The sequence below is a fragment of the Mastomys coucha genome, unplaced genomic scaffold (assembly GCF_008632895.1).
Source record: "Mastomys coucha isolate ucsf_1 unplaced genomic scaffold, UCSF_Mcou_1 pScaffold12, whole genome shotgun sequence".
NCBI lineage: Eukaryota > Metazoa > Chordata > Mammalia > Rodentia > Muridae > Mastomys > Mastomys coucha.
The window spans coordinates 3194646-3218269 of NW_022196894.1; the positions used below are offsets into that span (position 1 = coordinate 3194646).

General features: G+C 39.8%; 1 protein-coding gene and 1 long non-coding RNA gene across 10 annotated transcripts in view; one reads left to right on the forward strand and one right to left on the reverse strand.

The window, feature by feature from the left end:
- Rbfox1 (RNA binding fox-1 homolog 1) overlaps positions 1-23624 on the forward strand; it is a 1556838-nt gene that overhangs the window by 890225 nt on the left and 642989 nt on the right. The window lies entirely within an intron of this gene.
- LOC116084779 overlaps positions 1-23624 on the reverse strand; it is a 78353-nt gene that overhangs the window by 1754 nt on the left and 52975 nt on the right. For 2 of the 3 annotated variants that reach the window (XR_004116259.1, XR_004116260.1), the window contains exon 9: positions 4466-4639. This is a non-coding gene — a long non-coding RNA (uncharacterized LOC116084779). Of the gene's footprint in view, positions 1-4465; positions 4640-19639; positions 19775-23624 lie in introns of all 3 variants that reach the window. The other variant, XR_004116262.1, reaches the window with a different exon arrangement.

The window sequence follows — 23624 nt, forward strand, 5'->3', positions numbered from 1 at the left end:
CCTTCTACTCTTCTCAAAGAGTTTACATTTTTTCCTCCAAATTTATGGATGTGGAATTGTGTTGTACAAATTATTGTTATTATTATCATCATTATCATTATTGTTATTATTATTATTATTATTATTATTATTATTATTATTATTATTATTATTGTTAGTTACTGCCTGTGTGGTAGGTATATGGTTATACCTACCACATGTACATGTGGTACAGCACATGTGTGGCCATCAGAGGGCAGCATTTAGGAGCCAGTTCTTTCCTTCTGTTTTGGGTCATATGCCAAGTGCTTTTCCATGATGACCTTTCTCTTAGGTCCGGGCACTGAAAATTTAATTTGGACAGCCAGAAGTGGGTTTGCATATCAGTAGTTTGAATCTAGATCGTATGCTCTATGACTCCATTGCCTTCTCCTCGTCTGTCAGGAATGGCTGTACCACTTCAAGCAGTGACCCTGAGGATACTACGTGTATTGGAAGTAAACGGAGCCTTGGAGATCAGACACACTTTGTTGAAACTACAGATCTTCTCTGCCACCTCCCTGACTTAGGAAAAGTGTCCACTAGATTTGATATTCAGATGTAATTTCTGGGAGAAGGTGATTGTGTCACAGTTAGCACAAAAGTTAGAACCTATAGAGGGTAAAGTTAGGCACTTAACACAACCATGATGAGCTCAAGCAAAGTTGTGGCTGGGGTGAGATGTAAATTCACATTCTTGGTTTAATTTTTATAAGAACAGAACCTGGAACTTTAAAATGTGGTTTAAACCCTCAAGTCTCAGTTTTTCCCTTAATAAAATATGTATCTGAATAAGATGCAGTAAAATGATAAAGCCATTACAGGCCTCTGCTGTACTGTAAAATTCACCAGCTAGGATCTAACAGTGTCTAGGCAAAGGGGGCTGGCTACTTGTGTGATTCTAAGGGCACTGGTTGGATCTGAGCAACATCTGTGTATAGTAGAACTGCTGAATTAAAGTAAAAAGTTCCCAGTGGGGGGAAAGTAACAGCAATCTACAATTCCTCTTCTTCCCATACACCTTTCTTTTATTGATTGAGAGAGTTGGATGCTGGGATTACTTAAAGTCAATGCCTCCAAGTGAATACAGTGATGTTCTTGTGGAAGGAGAAATAGGAGGAACAGAAGGGAACAGAGGGGGCATGACTCTTCCAAGGGGTTGAGGGGGCTCATTACTCTTCTTTGGGTTACAAAGATAATATACACCCTAAATAAACACTAGAGGCAGGGTAGTACTTGCAAATATCCAAGCTCTTACTGATTGGCATAACCATGAGTGGGCAGCATTAAGTTTAATGTTTTGATTATGTATATGCATTTCTGAATGTGGGAATGTGCACATGAGCCCAAGGAGGCCAAAAGAAGGCATCAGATTTCAAGGAGCTGGAGTTACAGCTTGCCCAACATGGGAGCTGGGAACTAAACTCAAGTATTCTTCAAGAACAATATTAACTCTTAATCACTGAGCCAATTCTCCACACCTATCTAATGACTAAGAGTTATATACAATGTCTGCCCCAGGAGTGTAGATCAGCACTTCTTTGCTATAAAATATATATATATGAGAGAAAGTGTGGAATGACGTGAGTAGATATTCTATAAAAAGCCAAGGAGAATTATCTCAGAGTGATGCAATTGTCTGTTTGTTTGTCTACTTTCTGTCCATAGACTTGCTAGCTTTAAAAAAAATAGGATTATGGAAGATGCAAAGGAAATGCTTACTTCAGCTCTTAAGAGTGATGTTGGCAATTTTACATTGTGCTTCCTCCCCAGGGGTGGTGCAAAAATGTTTCCAGTAAATTAAAGTATAATAAAAGCTTTGGCAATATGGCAGCTTTTATATTAATTTCTTAATTTTTTGCAGGCTTGATTATAAATCTCTTGGGGTGGGAAAAGGTGAAGTCTCTAGGTCATTGCTAAAACAGGGTTGACTTCATGAGTGTTGGAGCCTTCTCCTCTTCTATAATGTACTATGTCCTGTGACCTGGGTCCTACAGGTCTTGGGGTCATAATGATTTGTATTCAACCCTTTCTGAGGGAAGGATCAGCCATAGACAATGGTCAAAGGCAGTAGATAGGAGAACCAAGCATGACTTGGACTGGAAAATGTGGCATTAGACAAGTTGTTTGGCTGCTGCAGGGGCAGAATTGTGTCAGTCCTGAGAGCCGAATGCTTGCAATTAGCTTGGGTTGAAATCCTGACCATTTTCTATCTGCACAACCTTGAAATTTTGTCCAGCTCCTTTGTCAGTAACATGTGGTTCTTATATGTGTATGTAGACATTTGTGCACATGTTCTTGTGTGTAATGGTACATGTATGTGTTCAAGTTCACATATAAACATGTAATAGATTCTTGTAGAATGGAGAAGTCAACCTCTGGTAGTGTAGCTCTATAGATATCCACCCCCCAGTTTTTTAAATAGGGTCTTTTACTAGGATCTGGACTTTACTGATTCAGCTAGGGTGACTAACCAGTGATACCTCAAGGATCCAACACTGTGTTCCTCCCCAGTGCTGGGATTATAAGTGTATGTGAGCATGTCCAGCTTTTTTCATAGATGTTGGAGACTGGACTCAGAGCCCCATATTTCAGGTGCTTTATCTACCATGTCATGTCTCAATTTCCCTGTAAGACTCTTAGGGACATTCATACCATATGAGGATGTATAAACACCTGAGTCTTCCTGACTTTGATGAGTCATCTTGCCATCTAGGGATTACCTCCCACCACTATTGCATAGGTTAACAATGAATATCTCTATTCAGGAAACAAACATCCACTAGCATTTGCTATTGGTATCTGAAGCCTCCTCGATCTCAGTTAATTACTCACTCACAGTGACAGGACATTTCTGTGAGCACTAGACTCAATGAATTCTGTACCATTTGTACTGCACAGAGTCAGAGGTCTTCCCACTGAGCCGTAGATAAGTCTCTTATCTATGTATGTTAAAAGGAGAACCTTGGTAAGATGCAGTGAGCAGTCTGTGGGCTGTATTCTGACTGATTCAATGGTCTGTTGCTTAGAGAAAGGCCAACAGACCAACTGAGTTATTTCTTTTGCCTTCTTCTTCTCCAGCCTCAGAAGTTTACAAGCTATCTGTGTGAGGCAGATTACTACTGTTCTCTTAGGCAGATTCTTAATTTGCTTTTACCTCAGCCATTCTGTAGCATAATACAGTGTAAAGCATGGAACTTAATTTTGTAACCTGTTTTACAAGATGATCTAGTGGGGATTCACGTTAGACAACATGGTTACTTCCAGTATTTAAATTGTATTAATTTTCCTGAATACATGTGACATTTTGGTAACTTTCTCTTGAAATGATATTCAGTCTTTGAGAAAGTCCAAAGTTCTTACAATTCCAGTGGCCCATTTTTAACACATTGCTATCTTATCTCCCAATTATCTGACCCTGTCATTCCAAATCCTATCTTCCATTTGTATCTGGTGTCAAAGAGCATTGTGTAGACACTTTTGAATATCCTCTTCTTTCCTTGAGAGAAATGGATCAACACATGGTAGGACACATTCCTGTGTGAGAGGTGCTGGCTTTCCTTGATAATTCTCTAAGTTCTATCCTAGCAGAATTCCAGAATGCCTCCAGGCATAGAGACCTGGAAAGGCATTCAAAGTCTGGTCCTTCTATGTCCCTCCTCCCCTCATATGGGCATCATTCCTGATGCTTTCTAGAATCAGTGGTGGTTCACTTCTGAATGGAATAAACTTGCAAATGAATGCTTGCCACCTTCCTGGCTACCATCCCAGTGGTCTCTTTGCTGTCTGCATTTTCAGAGTCTCTTGTGATTGTGGTAGATCTCTTAAGAGGCATTAATTAAGGAACACCATTTTCACAGAAGACAAAACTATTTTGCCAATTCCTGATTCCCTGTATTAGCACTAATGACCACCATGGCTTTGGCATATGTGTCGGTTCGCTGAACCATGCAATTCCTATGCTGGTCAGAAGTACAGTGATCATCTGCTCTGACCCTGCTGCTTTTCACATGAGGAAAGGGCAAGCAAGAGGGAATGAAAATTTTGCTAAAGTTCACAGAATCTGGAATGCTTTATTCTAGGCCAGGTTGTTAACTAAGCCAGTGAGCTGATTTGTGAAGTGTACAGAAAACTTTCTAAACACACATATTTGTTCATGCATATGCACACACACATATGCATGTGTGTGTTTGCACCTATCATACATTTGTATGCTCATGAATGCATATAATCATACATGAACAGAATTAATTTGCATATAAATATTCATGCCTAGACACATATTCATCATTTATACAAGTGTCTGCATGTACCAACACATATATGTTCACAGAAGTATCTGTTGACATGTATACATCTACAAATACACACATGTAGACCTAAGTTCTTGAGAAAATGCACAATATTATTCTTAAATGGAGCTGTAATTCATTTGAACAGTACTTACATTCTGAGGTTCCATTCTCTTCAACTTACAGTCTAGAAAGGTGAACTTGGCTATAGAAACACCCAAACACAAGATCATCATCTATTCAGATGGCTAGATGACTCAGCAGCTCACAAAGTAGAGTGAGATGAGGATTAGCTTCATAAGGCAGCACAGATGACTGTCTGAAAGGGACTGAGAAATGCAGTATTACTGAAAGGATGTCTCAATACGCTCACATTTCATCCTTATCCAGGGAGGCACTGAATGTTAATGATAGCTCACTCGTATGAGACCCTAAAGGCCACTTGAGTTTATGAGAGTCAGAAAGGCACTCATCTTACACATCATCTTCTTTAACCCTCATCTTGGCTATGATAGTGTGAGAACATTAGGTCTGGACAGACTAATACTCATGCCATATTACACAGCCAGAAAATTATGAGGGCATTAATTGAACCTGGAGGGCTGGGCAGCTGGCTCAGCAGGTAAAGTGCTTGCCTTACAATCATGAGGACCTGAGTTCAGATCCCCAGCATCTATGTAAAAAGCAGGCTATAATAGCATCTATAACCCAGTTCTCTGGGGCTTGCTTACTAAGTCTAGCTAAGTCAGTAAATTCCAGGTTCAATGAGAGATCTTGTCTTAAAAACTCAGATGGAGAACGGCTGACAGATGCTTGGTTTTGACCTCTAATCTCCCCATGCACACAGACACATGTGTGTGTGCAATAGAAACTTTACACATGAACACAGATACATATACAGAAGAATTAAATTTGAATGCAGAGGTACTCTTTTTCCTTAGGATGACTTCCCCATTGTTATGACAACCAATAAAATATAAGAATAGCTGAGAACACATATGTAAGATGAAAACACTCCTATCTAACAACGTAAATGTTTCCTAAGCTCTCTCCCTAAGTTTAGGGAGGAAAGTCCACAGAGCCAGGAAAACTCAGCCTAATCCATTCAGATGGGAGGACTTGCTCCATTACAGCCCCATGGAATTTCTTGGGATGATAGAAAGTTTCTAAACCCTTGGTGTCAGTGTGAAAGACATTCACCCCGTGCAGCTGTGGGGCAGCTGCACAGGATTTCCAGATCTTAGAATAATAAAGCTATAATACAACTCACTCATACTTTATCTTTTAAAAAATAGGCAATTGCCTGAGAAATTACAGCATAATAGCTTAAATAATATATTGTTAAAATTAGTTTTTGTGTCTTTTTCTCCTGATATTTAAGTCATCTCCTGTAAAATTTTAAATTGTATATACTGCTTGCGATTAATATTTTATGGTGTGTCTTAGCTCTAGATTGTTCAACTATGAGTATACTTGTATATTTATAATTACATAAGTGTCTAGCAACACAAACATCTGTGTAATAAAAATATTTTCTTTTCAACATAAGAACATACATTGTATAATGCCTTATAATTTGTTCTTATCAGGTAACACTGCAACTTTCAATACATAACCCTCCTAACATCAACTTAAAATCTTCTACTTCCTTTTGAACAAAGGAACTATACAGATTTTCATATTTTAAGGTCTTATAATGTACTAAAGTGTTTTCTATTCATATACATTCAGCATCATCATGTTATGTATGTTACACTTATACAAAAATGGATTGGAAACAGAACAAGTCAAAGGAATAAATGGTAATCCAAGGAACTATCTACAAAGTAGGTGGTGCAAAATTGCTTAACTCTTCCATATTTTAATGTTAGCATCAGGGAGATGGTGTTTAGTGTTAGCTGGACATATGTCTAGCACAGCCCAAAGTGGCCACACACATTTAACATTCAACAGACTCCTTAAAGTCAGCAGGACTGATAGCCATCACATGGAAAGGTGACAGGGTTTTATGGCAGATGACCCAAGTGTCCCCACAAAGGTATGAGCATATACTTGAGCAAGTGAACAGCTTCTCAAGTGAACCAATCCCCATGTCCATCTCAGAAGAATGCCAGCTCTTTTTCTTAATATCCAGGACAAAGACATATGCCAACAACTACAAGAGCAGAAAAATACAAGCTACTTACTTATAGGATATTGTTTTTTATTTCAGGAGGCTCTTACTTTCCTGATAAATACGTGGGTGAGAATCAAAAGTGGTTCTCCTATTGTAAGTGAGAAATCCCAACCTACTCATTCTCTATTCTTGGTCCAAAAATTATTGTACCATTGTTGTAATTATTGTAATCTACACTTTGAGTAGATACTTATAGGTTTCTCCAGAAATTTATTGGCCACCAGGTTTTCCCTCTCTAGACAGGGTACCAAAGGCCATTGATGAGCAAGTTGCAGATGGTGTGAATCTTAGGAAGCTAACAGCATCACTACAGAATTGGTTCAGGAAACCGTGCATGCATTGACATCTGTATTTGTAGGTGTGGCTCTAGGGAATCTATAATATCCATAACAATCACATGGGGTAGTAAGGTCAGTTGTTGTTACTGTGGTAAGTGCCAGAAAGAGCCAGGTTGAAGGATGAAATTTTTATTTAGACTGTTTAACCTTATAGTGTGTTTCTACTGCTTTGAGCACATGGTGTGGTAGAACATCATGGCAACCAGCAAGGGCTTGTGGATGGCCACCTTACAGTGACCAGACTGCAGAGAGAAAGAAAGAAAGAGAATTCTATCTGTGCTCTCAGGTATCTTTATGTCTCCATTTTGTTCTTTCATGAGCCACATACAAAGGATATTTCTGCTCAGGGAATCATCTCTAAGAAATATCTTACAAACACACCCTCACAGACACTTTTTGAATAAAATCATCTCTCAGTCTAGTCAATTTGACATTTGGGATTAACCATTTCAAGGTACTGATTCCATTTTAGATTTTATTATTCTACCTCTAGAGTTTATGATGCAATTAGTTAGGTCTTCAATGGGTAGGGGACTTGCCAAGAATCTGTGTAGCTAACAGAGTCCTGGTTTTTCATATTGTTGTATTCATAAAACACCCTTCTGGAATGTGCAATCTGCCTCCATGTTACACTAGCATTTGGCTTCACAACTTAGAACTTCACTCATGGCTACAAAGAATAGGTTGGTTCTTGTTACTTTTCTCTCTGTATGTGAAGTTGTAAGTGGAAAGGAAAACCAGGAGACAGGTTCCTATGTGAGTGTTGATCTCCACAGGCATCCGGGGTTCATCAGCAGTTATGACATCTCTATGGTGTTAATTGCACAGTATGGACCTGCCTCATAAACGAAGGAAGAGGGCAGGTGAGGATAGAAGTTACGTAATTTGAACCATATGCTGTTTGAGCCACAGAGGGATTCAGAAGCCAGCTACTTATTTTATGGACACAGTGGCCTGGCTCCAGTGATCAGCTCAAGTTCACATTGGGAAACTGCCTCTGATTGCCTTGAATGTAGAAGTAATTGTGTGCAGTATTTTGCCCAATAAGATTGATGAAAGACCAGAGTCTTCCTCTTCCAAAAAGAAGAGGAAAATATTATGTCAAAGTAACTGTTTGTTGCCCAAGCAATGTATAATTGATGCAAATAATGTTGTTTTTAATTATAAAATGCAGTATCCTAATCCCTTCATTGTCTGCTACTTTTAACCCTTCTTCTGGGAGTGTTTTTCTTTTCTGAATTCCCGGCAGACTTTTAATTGTGCATTTGTAGCTGAATATCCAGTCATTCCTCAGTTTCTTGGATCATTTAGTCCATTCCATTCATCTTGGTCCTACAATTCTACTGCAAAACCCATAAGTGGATGGAACTTTACACATGGTTCTCTGTTCTGTGTGTGAGTTGTTGAATAAAATCATATGAGGGCCATGGTACTGAGGGATGTGCAGTTGTATTTGGTACCACAAAGGAGGCAACAGTTACTGTCAAATCCTGGGAGCTACCTTTGCTATTCAAATGAGCCTTCATCATATCAGGATCCCGAATATGCAAAGGCTCAATAGATAAATCAATAAAAATTCATTTTAAAATACTTATTTTTTAATTGTGTGTGTGCCAGTGTGTGCATGCTTATGTGTGTCAATAGTGTGTGTAAGGTGCCCATAGAGGCCAGAAAAGGCTATAGAATCACATAGAGCAAGAGTTCCAAGCAATTGTGAATAACCCAATATGAGTGCTAGGAGACAAACTGACATCCTTTTTAAGAGCAGAGTGCACTCTTAAGAGCTGTCTCTTCATCTCAAAAATCACATTCTTAGTATTAAGAAGTAGAGAATGAGGCAATGTCTTTTTAGCAATGAATGAATTATTTATTCAAGCATGTCTTTATCATTATATTATCATTAATATGTATCTCACTGTTTTCTTGTACAATAGTTTCATCAGAGAGATTGAATTCAGGGCCTTATGTATGCTAGGCAAGTTCTATATAACTGAACTACATACCTCCTCAGCCCACTTTTAACATTCTTGTTCTGAGACAGGCTTCACCCTTGTCGCACTGGACTTACAATGTAACCCATGCAGGCCTTGATCATGGCCTCATCTTCCCTCAGCCCACTGAGCATCTAAGATGACAGACAGACCTACCCTTTCTTCTTCTTATGAGTTCTTTAATTCTGCTCCACACGCTTTGCACACTGGGGCATAGGCCTAAGTAGAAGAGAAGGAGGCATAGACTCTTTGACCAGGGAAGTCAGTGGGAGAAGATTTTCCATGCTCTTAATTTTATTCCACATTGTAAAACACAAGGGATCCTGGAACATATGGGAAGACTTGAGTTTAATTGTTAAAACTCTGCTCTGCCAGGCCGCTTTCTTTCTCTAATCTGCACTGGTTAGTGTTTGTGTGCATTAGGTAATATATTTAATGTTTTTCACTCCGATCCAATTTTCATGTGTTTGGCAGCAGCCCAGCTTCCATGGGCAAGGGGCAGGGGAGACCATAAATCTGCCACTATGGAGCCCAGATGCTATATTGCTACGTTAGATGGTATGCTTGTGTGAAGACTCCAAAATGCTTGTGAAGCAATACCATCTCTTCCCTGAAAGTCTCTCAGGGACCAAATTAATGTATCTCATATTGTATTGATTGGAGCCAATAAGTGCCTAAATGATTTGATGCGAGACAGAGAGATTGTACAGGCAAGAGGGGTTAGGAGCAGCGTTGGAAAAAGTATGTGGTTTAATTACTGTCTGAATTTCGCCAATCTACCTTCCCCCTTAGGAATTTAACAAATAGGCCTAAGTGCACTTTAGCTGTTCTTGACAGCTGTTGAAATGATATCAGCACTTGATGAGGGAAGTCTGGAGGCTTAGGGTATTGGTAGGATCAGCGAGCCACAGGGAGCGCCTCTTCAGCCCACAAATTTAGCAACAAAATACAGGATGAGCCTTTTAATGTTGAGCTATGGAGAACAGAGATTTATCTAGCAGCTCTGCTTCTTTCTCAATGAAGCCAGATCCATCTTTGACGCAGGGTTGGTTCCGTGTTGGTTTCTGCCTTTCTAATGATGTTGAGCCAAGCCCAGAGCAGAAGTTATGCTTGGATGTTGGGTGGGCAGACACTTTGTGCAAATAATGGGCACAATCATGTGTTTTCTTCATTTTGTATCCCCTCTGTGCTGGAGACCAGAACCCAGAGTCATGGAAAGGCTTTCTATTGCCAGCTCTTGTTTTAACGGTCTGTTAGGAAGCTCTTTTAGGGAAATGAAAGATGACTGGTTGTTCTCTCAGGTTTGTTTTTTTCTTTAATAGAAGAGAGAGAAGGCAAACCCTGGCTGAAATTCCATGTCAAGCCCCACACCATGAAGATGAATGTTGTGCATCTGAGAGTGTTTTGATTGCATCAATAATTCAAAGAAAGCACTGTCCACTTAATCTCCTTTACACTTCTCCACCAGGGAAGACCCCCGTTTCATCCCACACTCCTGTAGCTATCATTTCCTCAGCTCTGTTTGAAATACATTATTCTGTTTTCCTGGAAATGTTTATTGTTGCTACTGACCAAATTGCGTGCACACCATTTGCTCTCTGAGACAGATGAAAATCCACTTTAGATGGTAGACACAGGCGAGGTGTTATGAAAGCAGAGTTCTAAATTGAACTTGGATTTCACTTTACTAGGCCATGAGTCTGATGTGGCACACAAGTCTCATTTGTTTGTGTATATTGATCAGTATTCAAAATGTAAGCACATAGTTCTGGTGAGAAAGCTCAGTGGGAAAGGCACATAAGCATGAGAACTTGGGTGTAGTTACTAGAACAAGCACATAGGACTGGAGGGTCTGCAGGGAGAAAATGGAGGGGCAAATTATTTTATAGTAATATAATTTCAGAAAATGCAAAAAATAATTTATTTCCCCTTTAATTAAAAATAGTCTTTTTTGTGTGTAATATAATATGAATGCAGTTTTTCCCTCCTTTGCTCCTCCTTGTTCCTCTCCACCTCCTACACCATCAGGATCTACTAGATTTCTGTCTCTCAGAAAAGAACAGGGTTCTAAGAGATAACAACAAATATAATAACAAATAAATATATAAATAAAATAAATATAATAACAAAATAAAATATAATAGGATAAAACAAAACCATCGTATCGAAGTTGGACAAGGCAAGACAGCAGAAGAATAAAAAAGCCCAAAAGAAGAATCAGAAACCTACTTGTTTGCCCATTCAGGCATCTTGTAAAAGTACTAACTGAAAGCTATAGACTATATGTAAACGACCTCGTGTAGACTGTGTAGGTCCTGTGCGTGCTGCTTTGGTCTCTGTGAGTTCATATGAACTTTGTCGTTTTAGAGAGCCTTATTTTCCTGGTGCCCTCTATAACCTGTCTCCTTGCCTCCTTCCTTCTCTTCCAATGGGTTTCCTGGACTCTGAGTGGAAGGATTTGTTGGCGGAATCTCCTTTAGAGCTGGGTGTTCTAAAGTTGCTCTGTATAAGTAACATCTGGCTGTGGGTTTATGTATTTGTTCCCATCTGCTGCAAGAGGGAGCCCCTTTGGTGATGAAAGGTGAATTAAGGTACCAATGTATAGGTATGAGAAAGTAATTTTTAAAAGTTACATGTCATGATGCACATTTGTAATATCTTTGTTTCTGTGTAGAGATGGAAAGTGGAGACAGGAGGATTCCCAGGAGCTTGTAAGCCAACTAGCCAGATGTATGCAGTAGAGAATAAAAGACCTGATATCAAGCCAAGGAGAGGGTGGTAACTGATAACCAAGGTTGTCCTCTGTCCTCTACATGTGCATTGCAATATACAGGTACATATGCATAGATAAACATCACACACACACACACACACACACACACAGACCACATATCCTCATCATACACATACATACATATAGAAACACACATTTTAAAAATCATTTGTACTTCTGGATTTGTCTGTACATGTCTGTATCTTGCTGGGCAGGTAAGAACAAATGCATAGCAATAGCTCATTAGCCAACAGCAACTCTAGCTGAGTCAATGAGCTTCAGGTTCAATGATGTGGGAGAACAATCAAAGAAAGACAGCAGACATTGACCTCTGGCCTCCATAGACTAATGTATATGTGTGGACAAAACTAAACACAACACAGAAAGCCCACAGATATTTGTGTGTGTATACAAATGTGTGTGATTGATTATCATGAGTAAACTGCTCCTGATTAAGTGGGAAATGGAACATTTACAATATAGATAGCCTAAGATTTAGGCTAACAACTCAATTTACTTCCTATGGACACTTCTGCGGTGTGGCTTTACACAATTCAGAACAACTTATAGTTTGATTAATAAGATGTTGGGAATGGAGAAATTCGCATGTAAATAAAGAAAATATCTAAAATTAAAAAAAAATAAATAAAGTCAAGCAATTAAAAAAAAAGATGTTATCATGTATGTGTCTTACACCTGTGGTACTTACACAATTAATGCAGTCTCCTGGGGTGTATCTCTCTCTTTGTGTGTGTGTGTGTGTGTGTGTGTGTGTGTGTGTGTGTGTCTTTCTGTCTCTCTGTGTGCACACTATTGTATGTTGGACCATCATTTGCAGAAATGTGTAATGGGCTTAATGATATTTGAAAATTCCCAAGCCAGTCACCATGATGTGAGAGCTGGAAGAGGCAGAGTTTGAAGGAAGAGCTACACATTTTCTCACTCTAGATTGGCTTAGATTTCATAACTCAGAACATAATTATCTGCATCTCTTCTCCCACCCCCTAGAAAAGAATTGTCAAATTGTTAGGACAAACACATACAGGACAAAGTAGTATGCCCCTGCTTTGTTATACTTTCTAGTCCCTCTCTGCACTGTTCCCTTTGGAGGTATATTTATAGCATAGAAATCCAAGCTCTGGACTTGCCTTGATAATTGGTCCCCATGTTGATGGCCTTGGGGCACATGGGAGGCCCATCATGATCCGAGTATATTCAATTAGTTATAATGCCAAGGGTATCTCCTTGAATCCTAATTCTCTGAGAACTGCCCTTGTAGAATGCATGGCAGGTCTGAATAAACCACTCAGTTTTGACCTCCTGGCTATTCTATAAATCAGAAACTTTGATCTGACCCTCTTGCTTTTACATCGAAACAAGTATGATTACATTGGGTGCCCCTAGTTTAAACAAACAGTAAAATAATGCTAGGCTTCTTTATAGCTTTTCCATTGTGATCCCCTTTCTTCTCCTTGAACATGCATGTGCTTGCATTTACACAGATATTGATAACAGTCAACTTGTCTGCATATCCATAGTTGTGATCATTAAATAGCTATGGGACTAGGGGGGGTGACTCTGAGGTGAAACACTTGCCTTACTAGTGTAAAAGCATGAATTTGGGCCCCAAAACACATGTAAACTGAGCATATTATTTCATATTCATAATCTCTATGTTACTATAGCAAGGTGAGGCACAGAGACATGTGAATATCAGACCAGCTAGCTTCATGCATGTGACAGTAAACTACAGAGGACACTGTCTGAAACAAGGTGAAGGGTGAGGGTGGAGCCTGAGGTTTCCCTCTGACCTCTGCACGCGCCTGTACTCCTGCTCATAAACATGGATGAACATCAAGCACACACTCACACGAAGGTTAGAAAAATACTTATGAAGATTACTTGTGTGTGTGTGTGTGTGTTGTAAGCACTAACACAAGTGATTTGCAAGTATTTAATTTATTTTGACACAGTTTGTGCTATAGATGTTTCTCTCTTCATGCTACTGATGTCGGACAGTGAGACATATAAGGCTAAGCATTTTGCATGGTACCAAATACCTATGCATTACACCAACAAACACTTAGGGTCAGAGATGGTAAAAAGTGACGTGTAGGGAAGAGGAAAGCCAGTAGGGCCCAGGCAACTCCCATCATGGAACTGGGATGTAGTGAGTCATATCACCTAGGTCATAGACTAGGAAGACATAAACTGAGCTTTGTATTCATCTAAGTAGTCTAGAACATCTTGGTCTGGGAATGGAGCCTAGTGGTATAGTAGGTGCCCTGGCTTCAGTCTCCTATCATTTCAAATAAAATAAAACTTTTAAAAGCCGTAGACAATTTTTCAGTGCATCATGGAAGCTCTTTTGTAATGTTTGAAATATTCTCATCAATTTACATGTGCATATATTTAGATATAAATATTTATGAGTAAAATATAGACACATAAAATTATAAAGAAACACATAGATTTTGTTTCATTGGGTGTTTTGCTTTCAAATTCACAGTTCTCCACAGTTAACATCACTTTGAGCTGACATGGATCACAGAATTATCTGGGCATTCCTATCTCCCAAATTAAATAATCGTGTATTTTAAGAGATAGCAATTGCTTTTAAATTCTAGAGATATGAGATTCAATTTCCTTTTCTAATGAAACAAAAATCTACATTGAGGGTATTTAAATTTCTTGAAAGAGTTCATTTAATAGGTCTGAAGTGGTCTCAGCAAAATCCACAACTTAAAGATACAGTTGGAAGCTCCATTGAAAATAAGTTGAACTTCCAAGAGAGAAAAGGGTGCTGATCTGAGTTCATTTTTACAAAAGAACATTGCAGCAGAAATCAACTTTAAGTTAATGTTAACAATTATAATGTGTATCCTTTAATTGTTGAATTTTGAATCGCTTTCCAGTTTCCCACTGAGTTTAATGTGTATGCAAATTGCATGGCCAAAAAAATTCAAGATGCAAAAGATAGATAGCATTTTGCAACTATCCCATAATTATTGCTTAATTTTTAAAAGGTCTTTCTTGAAGTCATGGTATTGTTCAATTTCCTGATACTGAACAAAAGACAACTTTTGGCTAATGATGAGTATAAATCTTGGGATGAAACTTAATTGAACACTAACTTTGTTGTTTTTACAATGGCAAGCTACTCAGTTCCCCTTTTCTCTGAGGTATGCCTTCCTACTCTCTTAGCACAAATAATTATCTTCTAGCAGAAAGTATTCTTTGAGCATCCTTTTATGTATCTGAGAGCCATGCAGTATCATGCAAACTCACACAGTAGGAAATCAATTCCAACTCTGAAACTCATTTTAATATTATAGGTTTTTTTAAAAAAGAATTATTTTTGTTTTATTCAAATATGTGCATGAGTATTGTGTTTGAGTATAGATACCTGATGGTACCCGCAGAGATCAGATGATGGCCTCAGTTGCACTGAAACCAAAATTGTAGGCATTTTTGAACCTTCTAACATCAAACTTAGGTCATCCTCCAAGTTGTCTCAACTGCTGAATCATCTTTCCAGCCCCAAATATTGTACTTCTTAAGCATCCCAATAAAATCTGTTTTGTGTGGAAATGCAGCCCAGGCTGTCACTCTCCTGATTTGAACCGTCGCATCTCTGTGTGTATTTGTGTGTGTGTGTGTGTGTGTGTGTGTGTGTCTATGTGAGCTTGTTTCTGTGTGTATTTTTGTGTGTGTGTGTGTGTGTCTCTCTGTGTGTATGTGTCTCTGTGTATGTGTGTGTGCGTTTGTATGTATATCTACACATGCATGTCATGCCATGTTTACTTGTCAAGACACATTTTCTTCTTCTACCATGTGGGTCATGGGGATGGAACCTAGGCTGTTAGGGTAGGTAATAAGCAATTCTAGTTGTCCATCCATTTGCCAGGTTCCATTCAATTACTATTACTATTATTATTATTATTATTATTATTATTATTATTATTATTATCATTATCATTATTATTATTAAACTGTATATGTGTCATTTGAAGACATTCCCTCAGACACTCGATGAGATCACAAACATCTGAAAATGAGAAAATCTTTTGCTCCAGTGGAAAGTCCACAGGCCTTTTGAGAAAGCCTGCAGATCACTAACACATGGTCCTAAGGATCTATCGACTCTGGGCACACAAGAAGATTGATCAATCCGGCAGACTCACATTAATTGTGAAATAGAAAGGAACGGTGCGATCAATGGTGGGGATGAAAGTCTGCCCGACGTTGCCACATCCAGCTAATCCGATAATGAAGAAGCTGATGTATAGCATATTGGAATTCCACCGTCTGGGCAGTTGTCACCATAAAGAATATCCTGCAATTATGGGGAAAAATTGAGCAGGCAGCAGTTGGGCCAACATAATCAGCCTGATGCCATAGTAGTTTTTCTGATTAAACACTAAATTAAGTGGCACTCTGCTCTGTAACCTGCCTGCGTTATGAAAAATAATCCAACAGCTAATGGGAAAAAGTTTATATTTTAATCAAAGCAAACTATGAATATTAAAATATTCCTAGGCTATTTTTGTGTCATTTAGCTGTGAACATGTTTAACAATTTATAAATGGTTCTTGCCATTGGCTGCTAGAGAAAGGGTCCCATGATATATTGGGAGGTGAGGTTCCTGTGTGAAAATCAATTAGATTTGATACAAATTCAAAGAACTCGTAAGGGGAAAGAGGGAAGGTGGGAGGGAGGAATGAGGACAGAGGAGAGAGAGAGACAGAGAGAGAGAAGAGAAAGGAGGAGGGAGAAGGAATAAATTTCTTAAGAGGCCCTGGGAGGATTAAAATTTAGTTAACTTCTGTAACAGTTTGCCTAAAGGCATCAGCTCTATTCTTTACTGAAAATCATGTAATCATTCCAAGAGGATAAAGCTTAATAAGCCAAGCATAAGACACAGATCCCTTATATATGTATGTCATAATTAAGTTCTGTAGCTCAAAGCCATCGCTGACCTATTACCACACAGCAAGTTCTCCAGAAACAAGAGGACACATTTAGAGACGAGAAAAGATGGAATGTGTATTGTGAACATCAAAACTTCAAGGAGATGCCCTGTGTGGCCCTTCATCCTGGGACACTCACTAGTGAGGTATGGTGACTGCTCTGTACAATACAGTTGAAGACATCCTCGAAGTGAGTGTTGATCTACACCAGTCACTTAACTCGGGATGGGTCAATGATGACAGGAAGCAACATGTGTACATTTATCCTCTTCCCATTTAAAGGTTTATTCTCCAACATTTGTCAATCTGTACCTGTGCTGCTATGAATAAACGTTGGAAGTCAACCTCGGGGACCACCCTTCAGTGGCTTTCTGCCTTGTTTTACAAAACAGCATCTCTTTCTGGGAGCAAGGCCTTACTTAACAATTAGGCTAGGCTGGCTAGCCTGTGAGCCTGAGGAATCTGCCTGCCTCTCCCTTGGTCATGCCCAGCTTCTCCAGAGACATTGAACTCAGGTCCTCATGATTGAGCAGGAAGCCCTTGATTGACAGAAATGTCTCCCCAGCCCCTTTGGTTACCATTCTTGCCTGAAGAGGTCCATAGCACCTTCTCCTTAGTGAGAGTTGAAAGAGGACTTTAGGCAGGAAGAGTAATCTCCTATCTCCATATGTCTGTTTTGATTTGTTGATTCTTAATTCAAGACAATTTATGGCCTGCCTTTTCAATGAAAGCAAATTCCCTTTCTCTGAGGGATGGGGATTGAAGAAAAGAGAGCCATGTACAAGCATTTTGTGAAGGTGAAAACTCAGAAGCTTACCTGGGCATATGGTATACACTTGTAATGCAGTGCTCCAGGGTGAATGTGAGAGTACAGGGGCAAACATGGGAGCATCAGGAGTTCAGAGTCAGGCTGGGCTACATAAGACCATGTCTCATAAAAGGCAGATATTGTATTATCTAGATTCATTTTACTAACAGTCCCTCATAGATCCATTGCTCTGTACCAGGTTCAGTTCTAAGAACATTTATGCAAGTAACTCATGATTTTACCATTCTAGAAAGCTTCAGTTCCCTCTTGTCTCCCACTTTCCAGAGGAAAATCTGAGCCCAAAGACCTTTCACAGTTACTGTGGCAGATGGAGTTTGTCAGAATGTCCTCCCTGAGCAGTTGTTTACTGTTATCATGACCCTGCTGGGGGAGGAGCATTGTGACTCTTGTCAGCTTCAGCTTTCCAGGCTTGCAGCTCATTTACTTCCTGAGCCTCACAGCAGCCTCCACCCTCCATCCAGGATTCAATTATTCTATGTGGAGGAAATCACTGCACACATTGTGTTTTAATCCACCTCCACTTCAGTCATCTTTGGAAAAACCTTTTCTAAGTTGTCAGAGACATGTGCTCTGAGTCAGGGATTCTAGCTCAAGCCACCCATCCATCTAGAACTCCAGTATAAAAGATGTTCAGACTTAGGTTCTAGTCATCTGGACTCAACAAGTCGAAGCAGCTTGAGAGTACACCCAGGCCAAGATTCAGATCTCTCAGTCTGTCTGTTTTGGATCAAAACACCCCTGGCTTGGAACTGTATAAAGAAAAGAGATTTAGTGGTAGGCTTGCAGTTTTAGAGGATAAAAATTCAGGTTCTTATATCCGCATAGGTTGAGGCTTCCTGGCTGCTTCACAGCCCTGCAGTGACATCATGGTGGGAGCTAATACCAGAAGCAGGGCCATCAGTCTTAAGAGGGGAACCTGGGATCAGCCTTGTTCTTTATAGGTCCTCTCCATCCTGAGAGTTTCCTGGAGCCCTGTAATAACTATACTAATCCCTTCTGATAGCAATGCCCTTAAGGGTCTAACCACCTTCCTGTATACAGAGATATTGAAGAATTCTCCATCTCAACCATCCTACACTAGATTCTAAGCTTTCAGCAAATGAACTTTTGTGGAGAACATAAGATCAACATCATTTATTGACTGAACACAAGACTTTGCTCCATTTACCTGCTTTTCTGTTCTATAAATCTACAAGACAACAGCTTGTGTCCCAGATTTAAAGCTAAAACATCCAAGGGTCATGATCTTAGTACCTGTGGATGATGTTGCATCACTATTAGTGGACAACAGGTTGACAGTGAGGTCACTTAAGCCTCATCCTTTTTTTCCCTTTCATGGGAAGTAGATGATTCTTCTCTGTCCCCTGTAGTATTGGGGACTATGCAAGCATTTGAGAAGGCAAATGGCCTTCGCTCTTCTGATTTGAACAATCCCATCTGTTCAGAGGGCAGCACAGCTGAAGATGGGAATACTGTTTTCTGGTCCCCTTCCCTTCCCTTGGTCATTGTGATGTTACTAAACTTAAAGGGCATACAGAAAAGACTGATCACTAAGAACCTTCATGGTTTTCTTAGTAGATCATGAAATCATCATCTCAAACATGGTCTATGTCCACTATGGTAGCTCAGATCTGGAAAAGATCACTTTCAATCCCAGCACCATAAACTGTAGCTGCCTTTATATAACAGAAGGAGGCTGGTGTGACCAATTTTATAATCATTGGAAACCTGTGCCACCTGGGTAAAAGGCGATACTTAGTGCTTCCTGGCAAGCTTCTGCCAACCTCAATAAAAAGCACAAATGTGGTGCTTAAGAAACAGAGGCAACATCTGTTTCTTACAGGAGACTTGAAGATCCTTTGCTAGATCAGAGGTGGATTCCTTCCTCAGTAATCAGATGACCTTTGCTTGGTGTGTGTGTGTGTGTGTGTGTGTGTGTGTGTGTGTGTGTGTGTGTGTGTGTGTGTGTGTTTATGTACTGAGGGAGAGAAGGAATCCACTCCTTCCTCTTCTCATAGGGATGCAATTGTCTTCCTTAAGGCACCCTCTTTAACTGGAGCTCAGATTATTGACAAAATTTGGGAAAGAAGATTGTATTCTTCAGTCCACATCAACCAACAGGCAACTATATGTAGATATGTAAAGTCTGCAGGACACAGTACATGAGGCTATCTAACTCCCTGGAGCTGGGTACATCGAGTGTACCTCACAGTTAATTTGTAAGTCAATTTTTACATTTATACCCAGATTACCTGAAAGCAGGGGAACTGATGCTGTAAAGTGTTCATGCAGTCTAGAGAAGAGGCTGTAGGCTTTGGGAGCCCAGATCTGACTCTCCTTGTGACTGAGAGCAAGTTACTTCCACATGGAAGTTTCAGTTCTTTTATCTAAAAAATAGGATAAAATGATTTCTAACTCACAGAGGGCCCCCAAGAAAATTAAACCAGTTAAGGTATGTGAAGAACTTCCCTGTGTTGCTCACCATATATGTACCACAGATAAAAGTCATGTTATCTCTGTAAGAACACATTTGCTCACATCCCAATTCAGAAATCATGTACTGATTGTCTGATACAGCTGGAAAAAGATACAAACCTTTAGCAGATAGTCAAGGAGTGTTATTCACCATCCCTAGGACAAAGGGTACCACCAAAGGCAAGGGATTGCTGGTCCAGAATGTTGATAATGCAGTGATGACTTCAGAAAACCCTGGTGTATTCTTGTTTACAACAAAGCTTCTGATGAGACAGCTATTCTAATCAGACAGTAAGAGGATGATCCTAACCAAATCCTGTATATTTCTTATATGGAAGCTCTCTCTATTTTCTTTAAAAATATGTTTCAGCAAACTGGAAACCAAGCAGGTAACAATGCTCACCCCAGTAATAGTGATAAGCAGCTTTATGAATTCAGGGATCACATTGTAGAGGCTATGTGGAAGGAACTAATTGGGATTCTGAAAGGTTGGCTTAGGAATTCAGGTCTGTACAAGGTAACGCATAAGGTGAAGTTTAAACTGGACCACATCCTTACAAAAATGCATCCAAAGGCCTGAGGACATTAAGATTGTAACATATTCTCATCCTTTCCCAGTGATCAGAGGAGCCTTGTCATGGTGCAGACTGGGTACCACACTGCAGCAAATGTTCCTCTCTAGGTTCTACTTAGGAAATAGAAATCTTCTTCACCATTCTTTTTTATGTCTTCACCATGCTACACATAATTTGGGTTTAGGAATACAGTCAAGTTTGGATAATGTTCTTTTCTATCCTCTCTAATATCCCATAAGTAATTTTTTATGATAGTAGTCTACCATTATGAAAGAAATGTTATGATAGACATAGGAGACATAGGTACCAGTACTGTCTATGAACCAATGATCTGGGATTGAATCAAGAACTCCTCACATAGCTAGACCTATAAGAATTGTGTATATATCAATGGGCTCTTGTTGAAAGCAGGATCTTCTGACAGAGCTAGGATAGATCATTTTAGACCCACTGTGCAATAGTGGTGGTATATGACCCTCCAGCATGATCCCAACCTCCTGACATGGGAATCCTTAATCAGGAAGTTTTGATAAAAGAGTTTTCAGACATGCAATTTTCCTACATCAAACATAATCTTAATTTTCAGGACACATTAGTTGAAAGGGTTGTTTACATTATTCTGCATTTCAGACTAACTGAAGAGCCTCTAAGATACCCATTTGTGATTCATCTCTTCTTATTAGGGATGCTATTTTCATGTGCAAGGAAGAACATACATATTTGGGATTTTCTTTGATGATTTGAGAATGTGGCAAATCAAATTTCTGTTTTATACAATGCCTATAGATCTCATATTCTGTCTTCAGTTACCAACATTAACTAATGCCTTTGCCTTATTTAGGAAGAAAGACACAATTATAATTGTATGGAGAAGAGTTGTGGGTTATCAAATTTCCTTGTCTTCAATTGTATTTGTAGATGAAAAGAGCATGGTTCAGAGAACACAAAATCTTTGTGAGCAGGAAAGGTCCAATTCATGCTTCCTTTTCCCCGAAGATGATGAAATAGAAAACATCAGGACTTACCCTCCTTGGGTCAGAAGGAACACACTTTCATGACTCTTTTTGAGCTTAGATGATAGCCTGTGCGAGTTTTGAGACTAAAATGACCTCCTTGAGGGAAACAGGGTTTTCTCAGTAGATGTGGAAAGATTTGGTATTGATGCAAAGACAACTGCATCAATGGGTGGGTCACCTGAGCTCCTGATGCTCAAGGACAATATCAAGTTCTTGTCTCTTGAGTCTGGTGAATGAGACATCCAAATGATGGGGCACAAAAGCAAAAGGAACATATTGAGCAGCAGGAGGTGGAGAGAGGGAGATGCTGTGACTTACATCAAGGGACGAAATGTCGAAACATACCAGAGCTATGCTAACAAGAAGGGCTCTAGGAGTGGGTGATGCTATGCAACACTTGGCTAGAGATACTTGGCTCGAAAAGGGCTTTGCAGAAAGGAAGAGGGGTGTATGAAGGTGGAGCATGGAGGGAGGTGTGTAAGGGTAGCAGCCATGACACTCAGTACATTGTTGATTGTGCCTTGTCTTGGGTCTTCTGGAAAATCATGTCTTCAACTGTGGTCAGCAAGTAGTTGTCATAAAGCAACAAACAAGCTGTCAGCTCAACAAATGGAACTTACAGAATTTTGAGGTCATGATCTTGAGTATATGGTAAAGACTAACTGACTTGGCCTCAGTTCTAGCCAGTGGGTTATGAGGACTAGTCATGAATGCCACTGCTGGCAGAGGCCCTGAGACATATGAGAAAAATATAGTTACTGTCATCCTTGCCCTGTCCTTGGGATTACTATGTTAAGATAATCCAGGCTCCATCAAGCTGAATTCCTGACTATGCTGTACAGAACAATTTGTCTCACGCTCATGATCATGTGGCACATGTAAGCAGTGACTTTGTGTTGTAACTGTCATTGAGAAGTGCTATTCATGTGGGGTGAGGACATGGAGATATCTACACAGATGAGTCCTAGAAAAGGAATATAAGATTCTAAAACAAAATGAACCCTAGATTTAAACTCTGTAAAATGCATTTAAAAGTAGACTCAAGTTTCACATTGGTCAACTAACTTTTTGATGACAGATAGAGATGAAACTGAGCTGGTATAGCTGGGTGCCTGATGGGGAGACCTTCCCTCCAATCCTTCTACCTATGTAGGTATTTTCATTTGTTAAGAAAAGGAGCAGTCAAGTTGTAGGATATAAAATGAGAAATTAGACAAGCTGGACTTGAAGCATAGATGACTCATGGGGCTGAGGTTGAAATAGCTACCTCCTTGGAGAGCTTTAGGACTCAATAAACATGAGCTACAAAGCCTTGCACATCTAGTGAGTCAGGTTATTCACTGTCCCTGGTTTGAGAGGATTTGAGACTATCTCCTCTCTGCCTATCCCTTGATCCCCATTTACTAACTTTGCAGTCCCTGCCCTTTTTTCCTCAGGTGGTAAATACTTACATTTTAATTTCCTTTCTTGGTAGACTTGACCCTACTTCGATCCTGACTTTTGGCACAGTCCTTCTGTTCCTGTGTCCATTTCAGGTCTGGCTGCACCCCCCACCAATTCCCTCATATCTCCCTCACCCCTACCCGTCATGGTTCCATGTTGCTGTGAGCAAAACTCATTTTTCAAAAGACAGATGGTGGCAACCCTGTTCTCTCTAAATAAAAAAGAAAAACAGCTGCCAAGGTGCAAACAGGAATCTCTGGCAGCAAATCCTATCTACCTCGAGTGCTGGCAAAGTTTCCCTTCCGGGAAGAGGAACTATCTAAACAAAATGTGCAGCTTCAACTGGGCTCTACCAAGGCCTAAGTATAGAGCAGTGACCAATAATGGCGATTTATAGTGGACTATAGACCCAGCACCTTTCTATCTTGGAGAGTACATATTTAAATGTGATGCTAACGGAGCTGAAATTTATAGCTCTCTAATAACGATAAAACGCCATCAGAGAGTGAGATAAATCTCAGGCTGCAAACCTTAGAATGCAAGGCACACACTCACACGGGCACACAGGCTTGTAAAATACAGCCCGGGTGCTAAGTCAGAACTCCAGGTTTGGAAGAAGCCCATGGAACAGAGGAATGGAAAGAAGTGTTTTATAGAGGACCGCAAATTGTTGTTTTCATGAGACTGAGGTCAAGGTACACTGTGGCCTCGGGTGGAAATGAGTGTTG